The sequence below is a fragment of the Kogia breviceps genome, chromosome 4 (genome assembly GCF_026419965.1).
Source record: "Kogia breviceps isolate mKogBre1 chromosome 4, mKogBre1 haplotype 1, whole genome shotgun sequence".
In the NCBI taxonomy this organism is placed as follows: Eukaryota; Metazoa; Chordata; class Mammalia; order Artiodactyla; family Physeteridae; genus Kogia; species Kogia breviceps.
Genome location: NC_081313.1, coordinates 41,435,845 through 41,459,877, shown reverse-complemented (window position 1 = coordinate 41,459,877; position 24,033 = coordinate 41,435,845). Strand labels below are relative to the sequence as shown.

Below are 24,033 nucleotides of genomic sequence, written 5' to 3'. Positions count from 1 at the left end.
TGGGGCCGTGATTCTTGGGGGGCTTTGCTCACTTGAGGAGCACTAAGTCTTTTTTTTTTTTTTTTTTTTTGTGGTACGCGGGCCTCTCACTGTTGTGGCCTCTCCCATTGCAGAGCACAGGCTCCAGACGCGCAGGCTCAGCGGCCATGGCTCAGGGGCCCAGCCGCTCCGGCGGCATGTGGGATCTTCCCAGACCGGGGCACGAACCCGTGTCCCCTGCATCGGCAGGTGGACTCTCAACCACTGCACCACCAGGGAAGCCCCAGGACCACTAAGTCTTTGAGTGTGAGGAGGGTGAGTAAGATTACTGTCTATCCAAAGGAAATGCTGGATTCAGAAACTTGGCTAACAGTTAAACAGAGAAGAGAGAGTTTTATAAAACTCCAGCCATGCATTAAGACCACACCCAAAATCTGTCTCCAAATCCCTAGTTTCCAATGTGCTCTTTTTACTTTAAAAAAATAGTTTGAGGATAAAGAAGATGTGGCACATATATACAATGGAATATTACTCAGCCATAAAAAGAAACGAAATTGAGTTATTTGCAGTGATGTGGATGGACCTAGGGTCTGTCATACAGAGTGAAGTAAGTCAAAGAGAAAAACAAATACCATATGCTAACACATATATATAGAATCTAAAATAAAAAAGGTAAGGGCAGTACAGCAATAAAGACGCAGGCATAGAGAATGGACTTGAGGACACGGGAAGGGGGAAGGGGAAGCTGGGACAAAGTGAGAGAGTGACATGGACATATATACACTACCAAATGTAAAATAGATAGCTAGTGGGAAACAGCCGCATAGCACAGGGAGATCAGCTCAGTGCTTTGTGACCACCTAGAGGGTGGGATGGTGGGTGGCAGGGAGACGCAAGAGGGAGGAGATATGGGGATATATGTATACGTAGAACTGATTCATTTTGTTATAAAGCAGAAACTAACACACCATCGTAAAGCAATTATACGCCAATAAAGTTTTTAAAAAAAAATAGTTTGTAGGGAATTCCCTGGTGGCCCAGTGGTTAGGGATTGGGGGCTTTCACTGCCAGGACCCAGGTTCGATCCCTGGTTGGGGAACTGAGATCCTGCAAGCCAGTGGTGCAGCCAAAAAAATAAAAAAGAGTGTGCAAATTTTTCCCAATCATGTGTCATCTTTATTACCTCCTGCTGGAGCAGGCAGATGAGGGAAGAGGGAAGTGGACCAGGTCTCAGCTGACAGATGAGTGAGAAGGAAGTGAGCAGAGTGAGAAGGTCAAGGTCAAAAGGAGCAGAGGGCAGAGGTGGAAACCAGGTGGGAGGATGACCCCAGGTGAACTTCATCGGCCATCTCTCCTCCCCTGTCTGTCCTAAACACCCCCTCCCCTTTCTGGTGCTGCTGCCAGTTACTGGTTACTAAGTGTCCTGGAGCAAAGGCTATCTAATAGGAACAGGACAGAAGGGTGGTCAGAACTCTCCTGTCAGGCCAGGCTGCTCCCTGCCCCCAGGCCACATGTACGTTCTGATCAAATTATAAGGACAGAAATGCCTGCCAGGATGTCCCAAAGGAAGGGCTAAAACAAAGACTGTCCTCAGGCTCTCTCACTGCTAGAGCCTAGCAAGTACTCAGGCCCAGAGGAGAGATACAAAGGGTCTCAGAGTGCCTGCGGTATCCTGGGTACCCACGTCATATGTGTCAAATGAATGCATTGAGAGAGACATCCATATTGAGTTGGCCAAAAAGTTTGTTCCGGCTTTTCCATAGCATTGTAAGAGCGGAAAAACCCGAACGAACTTTTTGGCCAACCCAGTACATACATACATACATACATACATACATGTGTACATACATACATACATACAGATAGATACAGAGGTGATGGATGGATAATAGGAAGTTTCCATAGTTCATCCCTTTTTGACCTACTCAGCTGAGTCTGATCTAGGGCTGTTTCCAGTCACCAGTTCCAGCTATTCATTCATACCCAAGTACACACGGCTCAGGTCACCACTGCAGGAATGGGAGGGGAAGGGGCACCGCCATTCCTATTAGAAGCTCCTCACTGTGATGGCTGCACTCCCATAAAAATCTGTACAGAGGATAGGGTAGGTGTTATCTGCCCCAACTGCAGATAAAAGTGAGACATAGAAAGTAGTAGGGCTTCCCTGGTGGCGCAGTGGTTGAGAATCCGCCTGCTGATGCAGGGGACACGGGTTCGTGCCCCGGTCCGGGAAGATCCCACATGCCGCAGAGCGGCTGGGCCCGTGAGCCGTGGCCGCTGAGCCTGCGCGTCCAGAGCCTGTGCTCCGCCACGGGAGAGGCCACAACAGTGAGAGGCCCGCGTACCACAAAAAAAAAAAGAATAAAAAAAAGAAAGTAGTAGACTGTGACCACAGAACAGGCAGTCGGTGGCTGCAGAAGGTCTTAGAACCCAGGACATCTGTCCCCTAAGCTGGAACACTCTCCTACAGAGGGCCTCCACTGCCATGGGACAGAGTGAGCAGTGAATGTGAACTTGACTTCACTTATTAATCATCCAGCCTCCACTGTCTCTCACTGTTGTTGTCCTAAGAAAGGCAAACAACAACCAAATTAGCCAAACAGGGCCAGCCCTGAACAAACTTCCAAAGTGAAGGCCTTTGTTTGCTTGCCTGCTTGCTTTCAGCCTGTCCCAGGCCCCTTTATCTCCATCAGGAATGCTCTCTTAATTCCTGAAGAGTCTTTTTGGTAGAGATAGTGGAGGAAAGAGAGAGCACTGGCCCTCAGGCAGTGCAGATGCCTCTAATAAACTCATTCATGTTGCTACACAGTTTCTTTTTAAAGTAGGGCAACATCCTAAGAGAAGTCTTAAACTGGGTAAATGACTGTATCCGCTTTTTCACAGGCATTTGCATTTTAAAAGGAGAAGACCAAGATTCTGGAATGGCCTTCTCCAATAGCAGTGCTATTGGCATGACCCAGGAAAGAGAAGGGACAGAGGTCAGAAGTAGAGGTCAGAGGTCTTTCCAGCTAGTGATTGCCACCTACTCCAACCACAAGGCCAGTCTAGCAGCCAAAAGCTTTGGGAAGGAGGAGGGGAAGAGGGCTCCCACTGATAGAAGCAGGGCACTGGGGAGTGTCACCTTCATAATCTCTCTGACATGCATCCTGGTTGGGGTGGGAGGTAGGTGGAGAGGAGCAAAAACACTTTGAGAGAAGTCCGAGGATCTATCTTGCTTTCTGAAATCAAAACTGAAGCTGACAACATTCAGTTAAGAGGAAAAAAAAAAAAAAAAAAAAGGACTGAGGAGTCACAGGTTCTCTCTCTCACCCCTCTTCGCCTTCAGTTTTCTGGAGGCTGTCTGCTTGTGTCTTATCTCTTCTCCCTGCATCCAGAGACAGTGCTTGCTTTGCACAATTCTTGACTCCTGACCAAAGCTGGGTGGAATGCATACTGCTGAGAAAAGCCCCTCTTTGGACCTAGGACAAAGCCCTGCCCCGGGGATGGGCTCCTCCCCCCCGGCCCCTGCTACCTGCCCACCCCCCCACTCCCCCCCAGCCCCCGCGACGGTGTCAGTTCCTCATGCAAGAGAGGCCAGCCTGACAGGTCCCTCGCTGCCTGCTGTTTGCTCTTTCTTCAAACTGCCTCACGAGATTTGCTATTAAACTCTCCATGATTTTAGTACTACCTGCTGCCAACACATATGAGACAGGGATAAAGGTGACCAACAGTTCCTGTCTTTGTCACTGAATTTCAACCAGGAGTTGGTCCCAAGTCCAATGAGAGGTGTCCTTCTAAAAGACACAGAGTGATAGGGATTGCATTGAAGCTGTAGATTGCTTTGGGTAGTATAGTCATTTTCACAATATTGATTCTTCCAATCCAAGAACATGGTGGCTGGCCCATTATTAATCCTTTCAAATAACAAGGTCACAAACCCCTATGGCCTGGCTCCAGCTACACAAAGACTTGATTGAAACTGAAATCATGGCTTTTTTTTTACCTTAGACCAGATGAAACTTTTAGGTGAGGTATCCTCCTCTCTTAGCTCCATAAGCCATTGGGAGTTATGTATGGATTGATTATTCCCCTTGATCCAGAGTAAACTCCAGCAATTAGGGGAAGTTCTATTAAAAAATTGTAACATCAGGAAACCAGAAACAGCCTCCTTGCTAGTTGAGAAGGGAGGACAGCTGCCCTGGATCACCCAGGCTACAATGGGTTGCCATCATCATGCTTTGGCAGCAGCATGGCTACAGCTGAGGTCATCTGAAGCCTGGAACCCCAGCAAGGTGAGAAGATCCAGGGCTAGCCCTTGAGACAAAGTAGGCACTCCTGTATCTCCAGGCTGGTCATTGAAAGTGGGTCCACAGGGAAGGAATAGAAGTATGAACCTTCCTAATCTGGACATGTGGGCCCTCAAGTGGCATAGTCAGAGGCAGTGGGTGGAATTGCATTACCTACATACCAACTGGTGAAGCGGGACATATGGTTCTACATAACTTACTTTGTTTCTGAAAAAAATGTTACGAGGTGGTACTATTTTTATTCCCATTTTATATACAAGGAAAGCACAATTTAGTAAAGTAGCTTGTCCAATACCACATGGCCAATAAGTGAGCAAAATTAGATCTGAGCCTAGGTTGATGACTGTTCTTAACCAGTATGCCCCCCTGCCGGTCATGGCTGTCAACAAGGAGTGATTGACATCATCACGACCTTCCTCCGCATGTCCAGCTGGACCACATGAGCCCGAGCTTCCCCCTGCAGTAAAGGGAAGACCCAGAGCCGGACCTGGCTCCTGAAATGAGCCCCACTTAGATGCTCAATAGTATTTTCTTTCAATAAGTGCTGATCAAATACACTGAGTGCTGATGCGCTCAGGAACACGCTCAGCTTTTAGGAATTAACAAGAAGCCTAACAGGATCCATGCTTTCTAAAATACCTTGCCATCTGGTTGGGGGAAACAGGAGCAGCACATATAATGGTAAATGATACAGTTTACAAGGAAGGACTAAATCGTATGGTACTGACTATAATTTTTATAGCTGTTCAGAAAAGAAAGAGGTGAATTTGGGCTGTTTTAGAAAAGGCTTTATAAAGAAGAGACTTGAACCAAACTCTCAAGGACAGATGAGATTTGGAAGGATTGGAAACATAAGCACCATTACTAACCCTCTCCCCTACAACCAGATATCATGGCTGGTTTTTTTCTTTTAAAGACAGTGATAGTAAGTTATGTATTTTGCTTTTATTTTTTTCAACTTCTAAATCGATTCTACATTTAGAACAAAATGATATAAACACAAAATTTTTAAAAAAACACGTTACCATTGAAACCACATAACTTTGTGTCCTGAACTTTTCTAGTTAATGCTCATGGGATGTCTTGTGATTTCTGACCCAGTCACAAATAATTTCAATTTAAGACACAGGCAACTGCTGCCTTCTAAGAGATTTTTTAAAACATAATAAATGATACAGGATTAAAGTGTCTAGTTCCAGGGGCCTGTTCACTTTCCTAATTTTTAACAGGAAGACCAGAAGCTTTTAAAGCTTTGAAAGCAGAGTTTTAGCCACGACCTGAGTTTTACTCCACAAAGCTCTTTACATCCCATTTCTATGGAGGCCCTGTGCCCAGGTCTCGGCAAACTCTCACAGGCAACCTGAACAATGTGTTGGCTTTCTTGGCTCTCAGATCCCTGAATGATGCCCTACAAAGAGCCGGAAATGCCACTGCCTTGGCAATGGCCCTGAGCTCAGTCTGGTGAGTAAGTGCTGGCTGGAGGTGATTGTGGTGGTGTCTCTGGGTTTGCCTCTTAACACAGCATGCTCTGCATCTTTAGATCCAAACAGGCATGGACAGTTGGATGTTTTGCTATGTTGGCGATAGTAACTGAACAGAGATTGGGTTAAATAAAACCACCACCACCCGGGCCTTCCCTGGTGGTGCAGTGGGTAACACTCCACGCTCCCAATGCAGGGGGCCCGGGTTCGATCCCTGGTCGGGGAACTAGATCCCACATGCGTGCTGTAGCTAAGAATTTGCATGCCACAACTAAGAAGCCCACATGCCGCAACTAAGACCTGGTGGAACATAAATAAATAAATGAGTATTTTAAAAATAAATAAATAAAACCACCACCACCCGCATGGAGGACTTTGATAGGGAACATGGACAAGAGATCTGTCTGGACAAAAGATCCCCAAATGGCCAGCTGCCCACAAGTCTTGCTAGCCTTTACCAGACTGGGGATCTTTTTTTGTTGATTGTTGAGTGGTGTGAGCAGGAAGCTGCCCATGCACCCCAGTCCCCTGTACAAGGGAGGGAGAAGGGAGCCCTGGGAGCAGGGGGTAAGCCCACAGTGCAGAGGAGAGCCTGGGAAGAAGCAGATGAGACATTCGTCCTCATTTACACCCAAGTGGACCCAGGCCAGGCTATATTCTTGAAGTCTCCCTTTCAGCATGATGTTGTTTTGGAATCTATAACCCCAGAGTGAGAAAGCAATCCCAGCCAAATTCCTAAAACACTCATTCCTTTCCTAGACAATTGCTCCTAACTGGTCCCCACCGCCCACCTCTAGTGTCTTTCTCATTCTGATCTTCCTTACACAGTGGAACCAGATTCGGCTTCCCAAATATAACTCTACTTATTCAGGGTTTATTCACATCACACCCTGGCACAGAGAGGATAGAGAAGAGAGCTGAAGTGGACTGTAGGCCATGGAATACAAAGATACACCACAACCTTCACTGGCCGAACAGTTTAATCTGGTCTCCCACAATACTCTTTAAACAACCCTCTGCTTCCTTGGGACTAGGGGTCAGCTTTTTTGATAGGCCTTTACCCTTTCTCTCTGCTTTTCTAGCTCCAATGCTTCCTCAGCATCCTTTCTGAGTTCCACCTCCTCCATTAAGCCCCCTGCATGGCCCTTTCCTGGTGGACCGCTGGCCCCAGCTTCACACCGCTTAAGATAGTCAGTACTCAGTTTTTTGTTTTTTTTGTTTTTTTTTTTTTTCTATATGCGGGCCTCTCACTGTTGTGGCCTCTCCCTTTGCGGAGCGCAAGGCTCCAGATGTGCAGGCTCAGCGGCCATGGCTCACGGGCCCAGCCGCTCCGCGGCATGTGGGATCTTCCCAGACCGGGGCACGAACCCGTGTCCCCTGCATCGGCAGGCGGATTCTCAACCACTGCGCCACCAGGGAAGCCCCCAGTACTCAGTTTTGAGCAAAGTTTCCCCCAAAGCAAAAGTCAAAAGTTCTAAGCTATCTTCTACTGTGTCATGGGAAACTGGTTTTTTAATGTCCCCAAGAACCATGTCATACTTCTACCTTGTCAGAATGCCCTGCTCATGAGTTCCCTGCAGTCAGAAGTGCTTGGCTCTTAGGAGCTTTAAAATCATGAACATGAATCATAAATTATAAAAGTAAGCTCCTAAGAAAAATGAGAGAGCAAGAGAGAAAGTGCAGTCCTGCTGAAAAGCCAATTAGCCCATCACTTTCTTCATCTGTAAATTTAGACATTTTTTATAAGTACCATCAAGAAAAACCCTTTTGAGAGCTTCTGCTAAATGTGGCAATCCTTCAAAAATGAATATAAAATTCAAATGTAAATCCAAGCTTAAGAAGGGGAAATGATAGAGGCTAGTATTTGTTAAAGCTCTACTTTGCAGAGCTGTTCTGTAAATGCTTTTTATTTTATTGACCAGTTTTATAATCCCCATCAGGCAAATGCCTACCTTGGAACTCTGTGTGTGTGTGTGGTATGTGTGTGTGTGTGTGTCGTGTGTATGTGTGTATGTGTGTTCTAGCCAGTGTAACCTGAGCCAGACTGTATGAACTTGTTAAATAATTAAATGTGTCTACATGTGGACAAACAAATGCATTATTGACAGATGATTATTGAGTCCATTTGGCAAATGCAAAATCATATCTTGTTCAGAAAGACAACATATTTCTTTTGTTCAACTCCTATAGTTAGAAACTACTGTTTGTTTGTTTTTCAAGAAAAATTATTTCTTGAAAGGGAGGAAAATGCACTTTGCAATACTCCTAAGGCCAGCCACACACACACCCCCTAGCCACACCCAGGACCTTGCCAGTCAGTTCTCTTGGGAACAATCTAAGATTGTTCCCCATCTTTGATTAATTTCCCTTTCTAATCCACAGTCCTTCTAGTTTCTCAGTATCATTCATTTCACTCCTAAAATCCTCACGTGGGTACCTTCCTCTGCATCCTACTAACTAGACCCTTATATCACCTTCCATTTGGGGAGTTGCAGGAAGCTTGAATCATTTTAGCTTCTCCCAAGCTCTCTAACTCCAAGCCACTCAAACCAGATGGATTAAGTGAACCAGTGACTGATAAATGGATGGATGAAGGAGGGAATAAGTGAAATTTGCATTTATTAAATAACTGGATTGGCTCTTGATTCTGTAATCACTTTCTTTGCTATTTAAGCAAAAAAAAAAAAAAAGTTAAAAATTATTATAGGGCTTCCCTGGTGGTGCAGTGGTTGAGAGTCCGCCTGCCGATGCAGGGGACACGGGCTCGTGCCCCGGTCCGGGAAGATCCCACATGCCGCGGAGCGCCTGGGCCCGTGAGCTATGGCCGCTGCGCCTGCGCGTCTGGAGCCTGTGCTCTGCAAAGGGAGAGGCCACAACAGTGAGAGGCCCGCGTATAGCGAAAAAAAAACCAACAAAAATTATTATAATTATTGGCTAAAATATGTCTGATACTGTCCCAGTCACCATTAGGGGGTGCAAAAATTATATATGACATGGTTTTTGACATCAGGCCATTTTCAGTCCAGTTAGAGAGTAAAGATGAACAAACTTTGAATAATTAGTAAATAATAAACTGGTTAAATGATATGGTAAGTGAAACAGGATGGTAGATAAGTGTGGGTGTACTTATGAAGGAACAAAAGACATGGAGGTTATTTCAAAGGGATCAATTAGCTACCTTATATTGATCATTCTTGACTCTCTCCAGAGAACCTAGAATTGCACACAGTAGGTATCTTAGTAAAGAAAAGCATTTGGTTGCAGGATATAGAAACCTCTCAAGCTCGTAGAAATGAGGAGGAAATTATCCTAAGCGTTCAGGGACATCTTGCAGGACCAGAGCAGGAAGTAGAGCAAGCCTCACGCAGACAGCAGGGAAGCATCTGCAACCCGGTAACTTCTCTCCATCACCGTCTCTCTCCCTGGGGCAGTAGGACCTCTTGCTGCTGCTGTACAACTGATTAATTCTGGTCTCTCCGGAGAACAGTCAAAAATGCAGCTTCAGCTCCTTGGTCTACATGGCTTTCAGCTCACTGCCTATTGCTTCCTATTCCCAAGTACACACACAGCTGGAGAATTGGCTGGCTGGGCTCCCCAAGGGCTGACCAGCTGCTGCTTTGGAGGCAGGGTGGTCAGGGCCCTGGGGCCTCTGCTGTGGGTCCTGGGAGCAAAGAAGAAATGATTGGCATCTCCAGCACAGAAGCCAGTCAACCCTCTCAGATCCTATCTTCGGTCTCCGGTTTTACAAGGGAGAATGTTTCTGTTTAGAGAAAGGCTTAATTCGCCTTTCTTCTCTGGGCTAACTCCCCTGGCGCTTGGGAAGTGGAAATGTTTGTGATATATCACTTTGCAATGGATGTGTTTGTTTCTAAAGTAAATTAAGTCATCAGACTTGATTAATGGGCTTAGGTTGAAGAGTTGAGAGGCATGGAGCTCACCTGACATCCAGAAATACCGCACTGATTTTCCATAGCCATAGACCCAGTCCCTCCTGAAGAGCTTTAATTACAGATGGGAAGGAGGTGGGACCCAGCAAGCCTGGGAGCAAACAAGGCATTTTGTGTAACAACTTGCAAATCTGTGGCATTCTTTCTGCTTTGTGTCAGGCTTGGATCTGACCTACTTTACTTCACGCCGTGGGCTCTCAAAATTCATGGGAGTTTCAACAAGCACACATGGTGTTGTAGCCGTTTGCTCAGTTCCTGCACACAAAACCCAGAAGGAGACGGAAGGAAACAACTATGTGTAATTCCTCCTGGCCTTTCCAGAAGTTCAGCCACCCTGTCTCAGTTTTTCACTTGCCTTCAGGAAGGCCAAGCCCTCAGCTCTTACTGGATCCCACTTCATCCCTACATCTGCTTTAACTTAACTCTTGCATCCCTTCTCCTGAGTTACTTTGTTCAGCTTAACGTGGCTGAAAGAACAACAAGGACTTAAATACAAATCCTAGCCCTCCCATAAATTAGCTGTGTGACTATGGGCAAGTTGCTTAATCTCTCTGGGCTCCAATTTTCTTCTCCATAAAAATGAGGCCCTACCAAAAGCAAAGTCCTAGACCTAGGATTCTGCTCTGTCTCCCCTGAGCTAGCTTCGATTTGCGCTTTCCAGAATACATTGCCTCTTAAGTTTTCTCCTGCCATTGCTAGAGCAGTAGTGGGTGGGAGAGGGGCAGAGTGCCATTTTAATATGGATTCACGAAACATCTAAGTGTTCCTCATCCTCATACTAATTCTGTGCATGGGTTTTCTCGTCTCCCTTCTTACAGATGGGAAACACTTTCTGAGAAGATGAAGGACTTGCCAAGGTGTCCTGGCTTAGCCTTGATGGAGTTAGAGGACTGAGGTTTAAAATCAAGCTCAGAATCGAATCCTCATGTAGAACAACACAGCTATGTGCTCCACACCAAATAAACACCAGGCTCCAGGGCTGCTGTGGCCCCATTAGGAGGAAGGGGAATGATCCTTGCATCGTTCAGCCATGGTTTGAAGTTCATACTGTTCCTCTGATGAGTTAGATGCTACTCTGAGGATCAGAGAGGGAGGATGGTGCTGAAGCAGCCAAAAGACGTCAACAAACTGTTCTGTCCTCGGTCCTCACCGGTACCATCAGGGCAAAGGCTAATGATCCCAGCGGGCTGAGGTCTATTCTGGTCGAACCCAGCCACCTAGTTCAGATGGGGAATCGGAGGCTGTGAAACTCTCCAGGGACTTCATTCCCACTGGCCACGTTGCTGAGAGGAGTCCAAACCACTACATCCCAAGGACTCCAAGCCTCAGGGATACCTGCAACGCATATTGCGTTGTGTTCCAGTCACTATGGTTACATAACACATCCCCACTTAGTGGCATGGACCAACCACTCATGATGCCCATGGATTCCATGGGTCAGGACTATACACGTGGGGAGGTGGCTTGTCTCTGACGCACCTTGTCTACAGCCTCAACTGGCAGACTCGAAGCAGCGGGGTGGTGGCTGGAATCATCCTAGGACTCGTCCATTCAGATATTCAGCACCAGGACTAGGAAGACTCAAACAGCTGGGTTCACTGGGCATCCCTCTCCTTCCCTCCAGCACAGTGGCTGCAGGGTAGCTGGACTGCTCACAGGACACCCCGGGACTCCAAAGGCGTGTGTCCCAGGAGAGCCAGAGCCAGGTGGCAGCCAGAGCACCTTTCATGACCCTGCTCCAGGAGTCACACGGGATCACGCCCACCACATTCAGTTCATCGAGCAGTGACAAAGTTGGAGGGGCGGGGGTGGTGCGGCGCTGGAGGAGCAGATAGGGCTGAAAGTACTGCGGTGACCAGTCTTATAAACTACAATCTGCTATCCTTAAGATCAAGATTCTTCTGAACAGTTACATGGTCACCTCTACAGGAGGCTAGCAACATGAATCAATCAATCACCTAGGGCTCAACAGGCTGTCATCTCCTCCATCCGTCCACACACACACAAATTAGGGCTCTATTAGCAAAGAAAGGAAACTAGATCTTGGGGAGGCACTTAGTGACTTCCCTCCAGCCGGCTAGGTTATTTGGTTGACCCTAGGGTGTGATACAGAGTAGGGGCCCCACAAACACTCAGCTATCGTTTGCAGGGGTGTAGAAAGGGCAAGTGTGTAGCATGCAGTCTCTCTCCTCACCCTCCCACCCCACCCAAACGCAGCCTCACAAGGAGGGACTTCCAGCCTGCTGGGAGCCAGCACAGTGGTGAAGCCACAGGTGAGGCCCCCCTCCACCCATCCAGACACAGAACTCAGCCTCCGGGAGTAGCAAAAAGAACTCTCCATCCAGGTAGCAGATACATTTCCATTTGCCCCGAGGCAAATGGGGAGGTCTCTCCGGGGGCATTTCCCAAGGACACCACCTCCCAGATATTCAGAAAATGTGAAAATTTCAACCCATTCCAATCAGGTATCCCTCAATGAGCACCTACGTGTGCAGCATGATTTTCTTTGGATTTTTCATACTGAACTAAGGATTCAGAGCAGTTTTGGTTGTGCTCCAAACAGTTGTACAGACCGTTGTGTTCAGAGAAGCTAAAGACTTTTTGAAAATAGCAAAAGCACTGCCAAGCATCTTAGAGTTAAAACAGGCTTTATTATTTTTCCTACGAGCACTTTTGGAGAAGACTCGTGGTCTACGGAAGAAAAGAAAAGAGGAGCTTGGAAGGGCGTGCAGCCTCATAATTTATAGAAATAAGCACTTCACCTGCTGCTCTGACTTGACACCATGAGGGACAAGGAGAGGTACCGTGGTTCCTTTCCAGGTCTGCCCCATGCCCGCCCTTCTGCGTAGAGGAAGTCACAAATGGAGCCAAGAAACAAACAGAGAACGGAACTTGAGAAGGGAAACACAGGAGGCCTCATCCAACCCAGAAGTCATAAAGAAGCAGCAGAAAAGGTCTAGAATGCACAGGGTACGTTTCTTTAGTCGTCTGCCAGGATTACATTTGAGTCATTTCTTAACACTTGGCAAAGAGGCTTAGATGTTTAAAACTCCTTTTGTGGCTGGGGATCTGGAAGTATCACATCAGTAAAGATCAACCGGATTTAACCTTTCTGTACTACAATCACTTTCACTTTAAAATATTTGATGTTTTATAGGAGTGCTCTGTTAGGTTGAAGCTTTAACCTGTTCCTCCAGTCAGCTAACCAAGCAGTTTTCCAGAAGTGACAGGACTTTCTTTTTCTTTTTTTTTGCGGTACACGGGCCTCTCACTGTTCTGGCCTCTCCCATCGCGGAGCACCAGGGAAGCCCGACAGGACTTTCTTGAAATCCTTAAGATCCTTAATATTTGGAATCCTTTAATGTAATACTTGTAGGTGATCAAACTTTGTATTTTCTGGTGCTCTCTTGTTGGTGATTACAAATTAACTGATAGGTATTGAATGCTAGGCCTCTGTGGAGGAAACAAAGTAAGTCTGTGAGAGAGATGATATCACCCACTTAATTGCATAGACTATAATCCCATTATTGAACGAAATTTTTTAGACCTATCTAAGATTGATTAAGTAAATGATGATTAAGCGTTCTATGGTTACTGTGCAACTATGAGATTATGCTGCAGATTTATGTCAATATGGGTAACTGCGTTTTCTTCCTAGGGCTGTTGTAACAAAGTACTTGTCATAAACTTTGGTGGCTTAAAACAACAGACATTTATTCTCTTACAGCTCTAGAGGACAGAAATCCAAAATCAAGGTGTCAGCAGGAACTTGTTCTCTCGGAAGGTTCTAGGGGACGGTCCTTCCTTGGCTCTTCCCAGCTTTTGGTGGTTGCTGTCAATCCTTGATAATCCTTGGCTTATAGATATATCACCCCCACCTTTGCCTCCATCTTAACATGGCATACTCCCCCTGTGGCTGTGTGCCTGGGTCCAAATTTCTCTCTTTTTATAGGGACATCAATCATTAGATAGTCATTAGCTTCAACTACCCTGCATCTATCATGTTGTGAGGAAGCTCAAGCCACATGGAAAAGTCACATGCGGGTACTTTTGTCAACAATTGCAGCTGAGTTCAAAATCTCACTGAGCCCAAACCAGGTGCTAGCTCTGTGAGCGAAGAAAGAAGCCTCTAGGTACTTCCAGACCCCAGTGTTCCAGTTACCCCCAGCCACTTGAGTTTTCCCAGCTGACGCCCTGGACTTCCTGGAGCAGAGGCAACATATCCCAGCTACGTCCTCTCCAAACTCCTCACCTAGAGAATTCATGAGCTATAATAAAATGGTTGCTCTTTTATACCTCTAAGGTTTAGGTTGGCTTTGTGTGGCGATAGATCAGATGGTTTACAAAACATCATGAATGGTACAGTCACATTTTTTTTTTAAGCATGAATGTATGTGCACGCATAGGAAAAGCCTAGAAAGTTTGACCCCAAACTGTTAACCAAGATTATTTGAGGGCAGGGGTGGGGATGGATACCCTCTTCTTTACACCTTTCTGTATTTTCTCAATTCTTTTTACAATGAGTTCATATTACTTAGACAATCAGGAAAGAGGAAGACACTTTTTGTTTAGAAAAAATGTACCACTTAAATATGGGGGTTGTGTTTCCAGCCACAAGTAATGAAGGTTGAGGCCTCTCTGTACCACGACCATAATCAACACCCAAATTATTTTGCAACCAAAGCTCGTTTTAGCTAAGTCACCTGGTACTCCCACGGCTAAGTCTAGTCTCTTCAGGGCTGGGTTACATGGAAGTAGCAGGAACTAAATAAAAAAGAGGTTTGGGCACTTTCTTGGGCACTGTCCTCCTTCAGACTCAGAGCTCCCCCTTCTTTGGGAACAGGGAGGGCAGTGGTTGTGCAGAAGTTTGGGGTGGAGAGAAGGTGGAAAGGACAACAAGAGAAGTGGGAGTGTCCACTGAGGGCCTGACGATGGAGACCAGGTGATGTGGCAAGGGCACAGCTTATGCATCTCCATGGCTCCGCATGGGGTTGCCCACACATGCCACGGAACTGGGCCTGTGTACTGCCGATGTTATTTCTACCACCGCCAACAAAGTCTCTAACATAAAGTGTGTCACTAGAGCACATCAATTTCCTTCAGAGATGTAGTATTTAAAGGTTAACAGCAAGTCCTGCCAAGAGCACAGACACAAATCTTGGCTTGACAAGTGAGGCCTTGGCCCTCTTGAATGGTCACACTTTGGAGACCGAGGGAACGCGGGGAGAAGCAAAAGGCCACAATTAAAGACAACAGTTCTTGTGACTTCCACAAAAAATGTGTCAGGATGGAGCCAAGGGTGAGTTAAGTATTATATGCATGGTTTCTAAGGAAACTTTAAAAGCAAATAGTACATTAGGGAGGAAGGCACTCATTACACACAGGAGAAGTTCCCAAACCCAAGGACCAACATTCCCTTCCAGCAGCAACTCCCCACTTCCACAGAATATTCCACGCAGAGATCCCAGGCACAACTGGCACCCAGCGGCCTCCACAGAGGTGGAGGGAGCCCCAAGACACCAGGCAAGAAGTGGGTGCCAAGGTGCTCTGAGAGGCTGGGCCAGCATGGGATACTTCCTGAGTATCCTCCAGGGCTCCATCACTCTGTTTACAGCCAATAGCCGCTTCTGCTAAATCTGTGATCTTGTCTGTACTCACTTGCCTATTAGCAGATACTCTGGTGGTTTAGAGTGAACTACTTAAATGGCTCTGGTTTCTATAAAGAGAGTAGGACATGCAGTGCAAAGCGAAACACATCCTTCCAGCGCCTTCCTTTTGTTCTTCACGTTGCCCTGATGTTTTCATAAGAACAAAGTGAAACATCCTCAACTCCCAGCCAAGGCAGTTTAGGGCTGGGGAAAGCCCTAAACCTGCCTACTTCAAACTTTATATGATACTCTCTGCCTGTTTCAGGTCTCCCTCTGATTGGCCTTCACTGTACATACAGCTCCGACAGGATCCTTCACACTCTACCCTTCCCCAACCTTTCCTGGGCCAGAAAAATCTCACTCTAGTTGATTTCCCAGTGACCTTTGTCCTCACACACAATTCCTGAGGACCAAAGCACACCATACACACACACACACACACACACACACACACACACACACACACACACACACACAAAATCTATGCTTCTGTTTAAATAAGGCTAAGTCACCTTTGTTCCCAAGTCTGCAAAATTTGACTGCACTTGCACAAGTTTGACAAATCTAAAGAAAAAGTGTGGGGTGGAATGGAATGTTTTGTCAAATCCTGGAGAAGAAAACTAGAGAAGCAAAATTATTTCTTTTCCGAAGAGTATAACAACATTCCAGTAAATGTTCATCTTAAATGTTTATGGTTTATGTTTTGTAAATAAATCTGATCGTAAGGATTTATAATTTTGTAAGGATTATAATTTGTTTTCTTTTCAAACAGGAAGCAAATTGGTCCCAATTTATTTATGAATAATGATATCTTTTCTGCAATGATTTGAGGACCTTCTTTTGCATCTACATGTTTCCTTTAAAATTAAAATCCATTTCTAGACTTCACACTCTGTTCCATTGATCTGTTTAGTTCTGTCTCTGTATCATACTATTATAATTAGTGTAACTTTATAATAAGGCTCAATATCTGGAAGATGAAGAAATTTCTTTTGTACTCTTCTTCTCTAGGATAGCACACTTTAATTACTAGATAAAGTTTAGCATCATTTTAATAATTTTCTTCAAAAATTTACTGGAGTTTTGATTGTGTTTATATTAAATGTAGAGACCAGAGGAAAGTTGTATTATTTTAAGTCTATACTTTAAAAAAAATTCTATCTCTCCATTTATTCACCCTCTTTAATAGTTTCATAAAACTTCATAGCTTATTTTTATGTGTTTAATGTTTTTTCCTATGTGTTCAATTTTTGCTACTATTGTGAATGCTATATTTTTTCTCTTTGTTTTATAACTGATTATTATTTGAATATAAGGAAGCTGGGTTGAATTTCTTTGATAATAGATTTTTTTTTCCATTACAACTGTTATCTTGCAAACCACAGTTGGGGAATGCTACAGAGAATTTCAGAAAGAGATTATTAGATGTGGTGACAGTATAATTCTTTATAAAATTATGAATTCATAGTAGAAAAATCTGCTTTATTTCACATTTTGACACATTACACTATAAGTTTCTCTGAGCTTGAAACAGCTACTGTTTTCTTATTACAGAACACACCATCCATTTTCATAGTGTAAACACAACATTAAGATCTAATGATGGAGTTGCATATCTCTTCAGAGATTGAACTTCTTTCAATATGCCTTTGCACCTACAAAAAATGAAATCCTAATGCACTCATGCTTGTAAGTAAAAAACGAGAGGGTCTCTGTATGGTCCATCATTCACTAAAATAAAATAAATCTTAATTGTGGCTATTTTAGAACATATAGAACTTCTAGATCAGAGACAGTGTATTGATTTACCCACACCAATCCTATTTCAAAAACCTATGAGGAGATCAGAAGAACGTGCATAGTATACTACCATTCATGTAAAAAGGAGGGACACATCTACACATGTGCTTATAAATGTATAGAATATCTCTACAATGATATATAAAAAACTGGCATCAGTGGTTGCCTCTGGAGGATACAGGTAAGCAGGAGACTTACTTTGCACTGTGTACTCTTTGGTACCGTTTGAATTTTCTATCACATGCGGGTGTTGTATTTATTAATCTCTGATGTTGGAAAGACATTGAGGAACAGTAATACTCCATGCTAGCAATACTGTGGTGAGAGTGAGATGGGTAATTTTTAATTTGTAAATGGCATATAAGTTGGTACAATTATATTCGACATGTCAGAAGCTTTAAAATTTTCCTTTATCTGCATCTCTGCTTCTTTCTGCTGGATGGACTCCTCACAGCAGAATTACTGCGTGTGGTAGGCAGTAATGGTCCCCGCACATCCTAATTCCTAGAACCTGTGAATATGTTATGTTGCATGGCAGGGAGGAGTCAGGCTGCAGGTGGAACTGAGGTTGCTGATCAGATGACTTTGAGGCAGAGAGATTATCATCGATTACCTAGGTAGACCCAGTGTAATCACTAGGGTCTTATAAGTGAAAGAAGGGGACAGGAGAGTCAGTGTCAGAGTTATGCAGTGTAAGAAGGGTTCAACCAGCCATTGTTTTCTTTGAAGATGGAAGGGTCCAGGAGCCAAGGAATGCGGGCAGCCTCAAGAAGCTGGAAAAGGCAAGGAAATAGATCCTCCCCTAGAACCTCCAGCATGAATGCAGTCCTGCCAACTCCTAGAATTCAGCCCAGTGAGGGTCATTTTGGACTTCTGTCTTCCCAAACGTCAAGGTAAGTTTGTGTTGTGTTAAGCCATCAGGGCTATAGCAATCTGTTACACCAGCAATAGAAAACTAATGCACTATGTCCAAAAAAGTACTCATTTATAAGGGTAAAAATCTGAAAAGAATCTAAATGTCCAGCTTTGCGCAGTGGCAGTATCGTAGCCAATGAGGTTTATCCGAGGCGCGATTATTGCTAATTGAATCTAAATGTCCATTAATATAGGAATAGAAGATAAATGATCCTACATTTATATGAAGGAATATCATACAACTAGTAAACACTTAATTGTAAAATTTGTTTAAAGTTATGAGAAAACATTAAGTTGAAAAAAGCAATTTGTAAACCTGTATCTGCTTTCAATTATTAAAATTATATATGCATATGATATGTCACATAAGTCCAGGGTTCAGCTGCAGAAAACAGAAATTATTCAAGCTATTTCAAACAGAAAGGGAAATATAAAGAATCAGACCCGTACAAAATCATGGGGGAAACTGTAGGAGTGGGCTCTCAAGGGGTCTCCTAAAAGGTCAAACCAGCCCCGCCAGGGCTAGAGCTACCTCGACATGGATCGCAAAGGGGGAGCATCAGGTGGAGTCCTAGCCTGAGATCATGCCTCCAAAAGGCAGGGGAGGGACTTCCCTGGGGGTCCAGGGGTTAAGAATCTGCCTTCCAATGCAGGAGACATGAGTTCAATCCCTGGTCGGGGAACTAGGATCCCACATGCCGCGGGGCAACTAGGCCCACGTGCCACAACTAGAGAGGAGCCCACACGCCACAACTAGAGAGGAGCCCACGCACCGCAACGAAAGATCCCACGTGCCACAACTAAGACCTGACACAGCCAAAAATAAATAAATAAATAAATATTTTTTGAAAAGGCAGGGGAGAGGAGATGGTCCCTTTCCTTATCTCTCCCTTTCTCATGACCACTACATTCTACTCAAATGGTATAAAGAATATTTAAATCTAACGCAAAATTTTTCTGCCTTTATAATATTTTTAGAAGACAAGCCAGAAAGAAACACCAGAGACTCTATTATCATTAAGAACACAGGTTCTGGAGTTAGATGACCTGGATTTAAATCCCCCTGGCCAGTTTCCTCACTCATGGTGCCTGAGCACCTTTGCCAGTAAATGGAGTAATATTAGTGCCGACGCCACAGGGCCTTCAGGATGGAATGAGCTCATCGTTGCCAAGCACTTAGGGAGCTTCGTCCATAAAGAAAAACTGCTTAATAAATGGGAGCGATTGTCTTTATAATACTTATACTTATCAGGTATTAATTTTATCATCAGAAAAACAAAAGCCTCATTTCAGAAAAATCCAAGCTGGATGTTAAGCTTCCCCAAATAATCATGGTCTGATGAAAAAAAATATATAAATTTTAACTTGTTGCCTTGTATCAGGTTCTGTCCTTTGTATATCTGCTTCCTGTTGATAAGGGGAAAAATACAGACACACAAGGTCTATTTAAAAGTCCAGAGTCAGAAGACCCTGAGTATTTTCATTCTCAAGGCCATTAATTCTATCCAACAAATGTCACTATTTGTTGCATTAAAAGCACCCTATTTCAGCATTTGACAATGAATGAATAAGTTTTGGGGGACAAAGGGAAAATTTCTGATAATCAAAGGCGGTAAAGGAGATGATCGGTTTTCAGTGAAGGTTGATTTACTAGTTTGACTCTTGATCATAGAGCCATCTAAATATGGACATTTATAACTGATTAAATGTAAACTTCTTAGAGGCCACCCTCTTGGTAGTGGCTACTGAATAACCAGCCTGGTCTCCTAATGAAGAGCACAAATTCGGGCACCACTATCCCTCCTTATGGGACAGGGACCCTGAAGGAATATGCTTGATGGTTTACACTTTCACAGAGATTTGTCACTCGGTGCCACAGCCTCCCTTTGGGATAGGCAGCTCCAGATTCTCTTGCCAAAATGAGAACATAAGTCCAGAGCTCTTTTCATTGCCCCACGCTGCATAGGACACCATCAAAGAGCTGATACCGACCAGGGTTCTTGGCCTACTGCAATCAATAGAAATTAACTAGAGGCCAGGCAAGAAATTCAGGCAAGGCTTTACCGGGGCCCCTGCTGCAGCAGGGAGGAACAAGAACAAACAAGTTTCCCTTGCTTGCTCATTCCCTGAGAGAGGAGGAGCTTGCTTCTTACATGGGGTGAGGGTAGAGGTGTGTCCAGGGGTCGGGCCGGAGGGGTCACTTAGGTGTTTTGCCCACCCCTCTGGTGGTGTTGAGTACAGGGGGCATGCTCAGTACCCTGCTTTTGCTCCCAGCACCCTGTTTTCACTCCAGGCTCTTCAAAAGTGGCAGTTGGGTTTTTTGGTCTTTTGCATCTTTTGTCCAGAATTTGCCCTAACTGCACATGCATGCAGTTATTTTTAGTCCCATACAGTTTCTTCGTATTTTGTTGCCCGCGGAGAGGTGTGTCCATGTGCAAGTATTGCAGCCCTGCAGCAAAGGGGCCCAGGTCCCAGCCTGTCTCAAAGCCACATGGGGTGCTTTAGCTTATAACGACAGCCATCCTTTTAAATTAATTTTAAAACCTCCATGGCTGTATGAGTCAGGTTTTACTCCTTCCCAATCTTCAGCAAGTTTGTGGGTCTGAAAGACATTCACTAGAACATGAGTAAATAATCCATGATTCTCACTGAATTTCAGCATGACATGTTTAATGGCTTGTTCTCTTTCTATATCAAACAATCTCATGGTCCCCAGAGACAAAAAAGCGTCCAAGTACATGAACTTTAAGGGACCTCAGTATAAACTCCAATAGGAAGTGATTTTACTTTTATTCCTAAATTCCATTACACACAAGTAAAGGAAGTAAGGCTAATAATTTAGTCAGCATTAGAGATAAGGAGCAAGCAGGAAATGACTTTTTATGTGATGTCATCCAGGGCCCACATTAGAGGAGGAATGGGCAGGGCGAGCCCTTTGTCCCTTACAGATCTTTCCAGCTCTCTCTGAATGAAAGAATGGTACGGGCAGGGGCAACTTTAATGATAAGTTACCTCAACATAGGCGTACTGCTCTGTGTGACCGTGATGTAGACATTACTCTAATATTGAAACAAAAAAAGAATGAAAAGAGGGAAGGAGGGAGGGAAGAAAGGAAGGGAATTAAAATCCTAATTGTTTAGAAAGATAAACCTCAGCTGGGGAAGCCAGTGAATGTTTCTAGGAATTTTATATTCCAGTTAAGTAATTGTGTCCTTGTGTCACTTTTAATATGGGCATGTCTACCTTAGAGAATATTTGGGATGGTGTTCACAGAGCAAAACACTTTCATCTTACTCACGCATCTTTAATTATTGGGCATGAGGGCGCAGGAGAAAGATAAATCTGGTTCAAATCCCAGTTTGTATGACTTTGGGCAAGTTACTTAGTCTTTTCATCTACGAAATAGATCAATTAATACCTACCACAGAGGGTTGTTGGGGGGATTAAACAAGGTGATGCATGGAAGTGCCCAATAGAGTTGGCACTCAATAAATGTTTGCAGTAATTTTCTCCTATGACTGCTTAGTAGATAACCATTTTTTCGATTTTTTTAAGTTGTGGTAAAATACACATAACATAAAATTTACTGTCTCAGTAATTTTTATTTTATTTATTTTATTTTTTTTTTTTTTTTGCGGTATGCGGGCCTCTCACTGTTGTGGCCTCTCCCATTGCGGAGCACAGGCTCCGGACGCGCAGGCTCAGCGGCCATGGCTCACGGGCCCAGCCGCTCCGCGGCACGTGGGATCTTCCCGGACCGGGGCACGAACCCGCGTCCCCTGCATCGGCAGGCGGACCCCCAACCACTGCGCCACAAGGGAAGCCCTGTCTCAGTAATTTTTGAGTGTACAGTTTAGTAGTATTTAGTACCTTCCCCTTGTCCTACAAAAGTTCTCCAGAACTCTATTCATTCAGCAAAACTGCAACTCTATAACCATTAAACAACAACTCCCCATTTCCCCCTCTCCCCAGCCCAGCAACCACCATTCTACTTTCTGTCTCTATGAATCTGACTACTCTAGGTACCTCCTATAAGTGGAATTTGTCTTTTTGTGACCGGCTTATATCAGAAAATCAATTTTTTTAGATTATTTTTTGAGAAAACAAATTTTTAAGAAACCAAGGATTTGGCAACTGCATGTTATATTGATATATTGCCCGAATATCTAACTATTTAGGTAAAAATCGTAAAGTTTTCCAAAAATAAAGGTGATCTATTATAATGTTAAATCATATAAATTGCAGTGGATGAATTTTACACAAGTAGAGTCAATTCTCAAATCGCCTACCATGTACTGGCACTGTGTCTTATCCTTTTTACTGTTTTGGAAATTCTTGGAAGTCAGGTAGTACCTGGCATGCATTAAGAGTATATTAAATACTAATGGACTAATTAATAAATTAATAAAGCAATGGCTTCAGATCCTATTTTATGAATTGCTAGCAAGAAAATGTCCATCATAGGGTATTTCCCTTCCCATTGATTCTGTGCTACATCTTTACTCATTAATTGATGGTACTTAGAGAATGCAAAATTATTTAAATATTAACCTAAGCAAAACACAGCTTCAAAGATGAAGTAGATGAAAAACACTTGCATTAGTCCTTTGAAATGCACACTCAATCAACTTTTGGATCACAAACGCTTTTGTATCCCATCAGCTTCTTTTCATTAAAAATTTTTTTAAAAATTATTTGGCTGTGCTGGGTCTTCATTGCTGCGCACAGGCTTTCTCTAGCTGCAGCGAGCAGGGGCTACTGTTCACTGCAGTACACAGGCTTCTCACTGCAGTGGCTTCTCTTGTTGCAGAGCACAGGCTCTAGGTGTGCGGGCTTCAGTAGTTGTGGCATACGGGCTCAGTAGTTGTGGCTCGTGGGCTCTAGAGCACAGGCTCAGTAGTTGTGGCGCATGGGCTTAGTTGCTCCTTGGTATGTGGGATCTTCCCAGACCAGGGCTCGAACCCATGTCCCCTGCATTGGCAGGTGGATTCTTAACCACTGCGCCACCAGGCAACTCCCCATCAGCTTCTTAATGTCAATCAATGCACATGCCAGATTTGCTCAGTTTTCAAATTCTGGAGTACTAATTGATTTTTAACAGTAGGATTTGAAAATATTTAAAACATTGAAATAGTCAGGCCTTGGGAATTCCCTGGCAGTCCAGTGGTTAGGACTCCAGGCTTTCACTACGAAGAGCCCAGGTTCAATCCCTGGTCAGGGAACTAAGATCCCACAAGCCACATGGCACACAGCCCCCCCCCCAAAAAAAATTCAGTACTGGTTAGGGTGAGGGAAATAGGGGCGTGCCAGGGGAAATCTAAACATTTAAGAGGGCAATTAAAATTTTTTGTGCATTCTCCCCCTACCCTGCTCCCCCCAGCCCTGCAAGTTCATTTCTAGTTAATTTACTCCATAAAGACATTCATACAAATGTTCAAAGATATGTAGCTGTAGTAAGGTAAACAATGGTCACCCAAAGATGCCTAAAATTTAATCCCCAGAACCTGAGTACCTGTGAATATCTCATGTTCATGGCAGGAAGTGATAAAGGCTGCACATGGAATGAATGTTGCTAATCAGCTGACCTTAATATAAGATGCTCCTGGGGCTTCCCTGGTGGCGCAGTGGTTGAGAGTCCGCCTGCCGATGCAGGGGACATGGGTTCGTGCCCCGGTCCGGGAAGATCCCACGTGCCGCGGAGCGGCTGGGCCCGTGAGCCATGGCCGCTGGGCCTGTGCTCTGCAACGGGAGAGGCCACAACAGTGAGAGGCCCGCGTACCGCAAAAAAAAAAAAAAAAAAAGATTTTCCTGGATGATACCAGACGGGCCCAATGAAATCCCAAAGGTCATTTAAATGTGGATGCAGAGACAGTGTAGGAGTGATTCTATGCTGGTGTGGGAAAGACTCAGTCAACATTTGCTGGTTTTGAAGATGGAAGGGAGCCAGGAGCCAAGGAACAAAGCAACTTTTAGAAGC

General features: G+C 44.4%; 1 protein-coding gene and 1 pseudogene across 1 annotated transcript in view; one reads left to right on the top strand and one right to left on the bottom strand.

Annotated features, from left to right (window-relative positions):
• SNX18 (sorting nexin 18) overlaps window positions 1-24,033 on the bottom strand; it is a 71,655-nt gene that overhangs the window by 11,916 nt on the left and 35,706 nt on the right.
• On the top strand, window positions 18,164-18,294 carry LOC131756533 (U4 spliceosomal RNA; annotated as a pseudogene).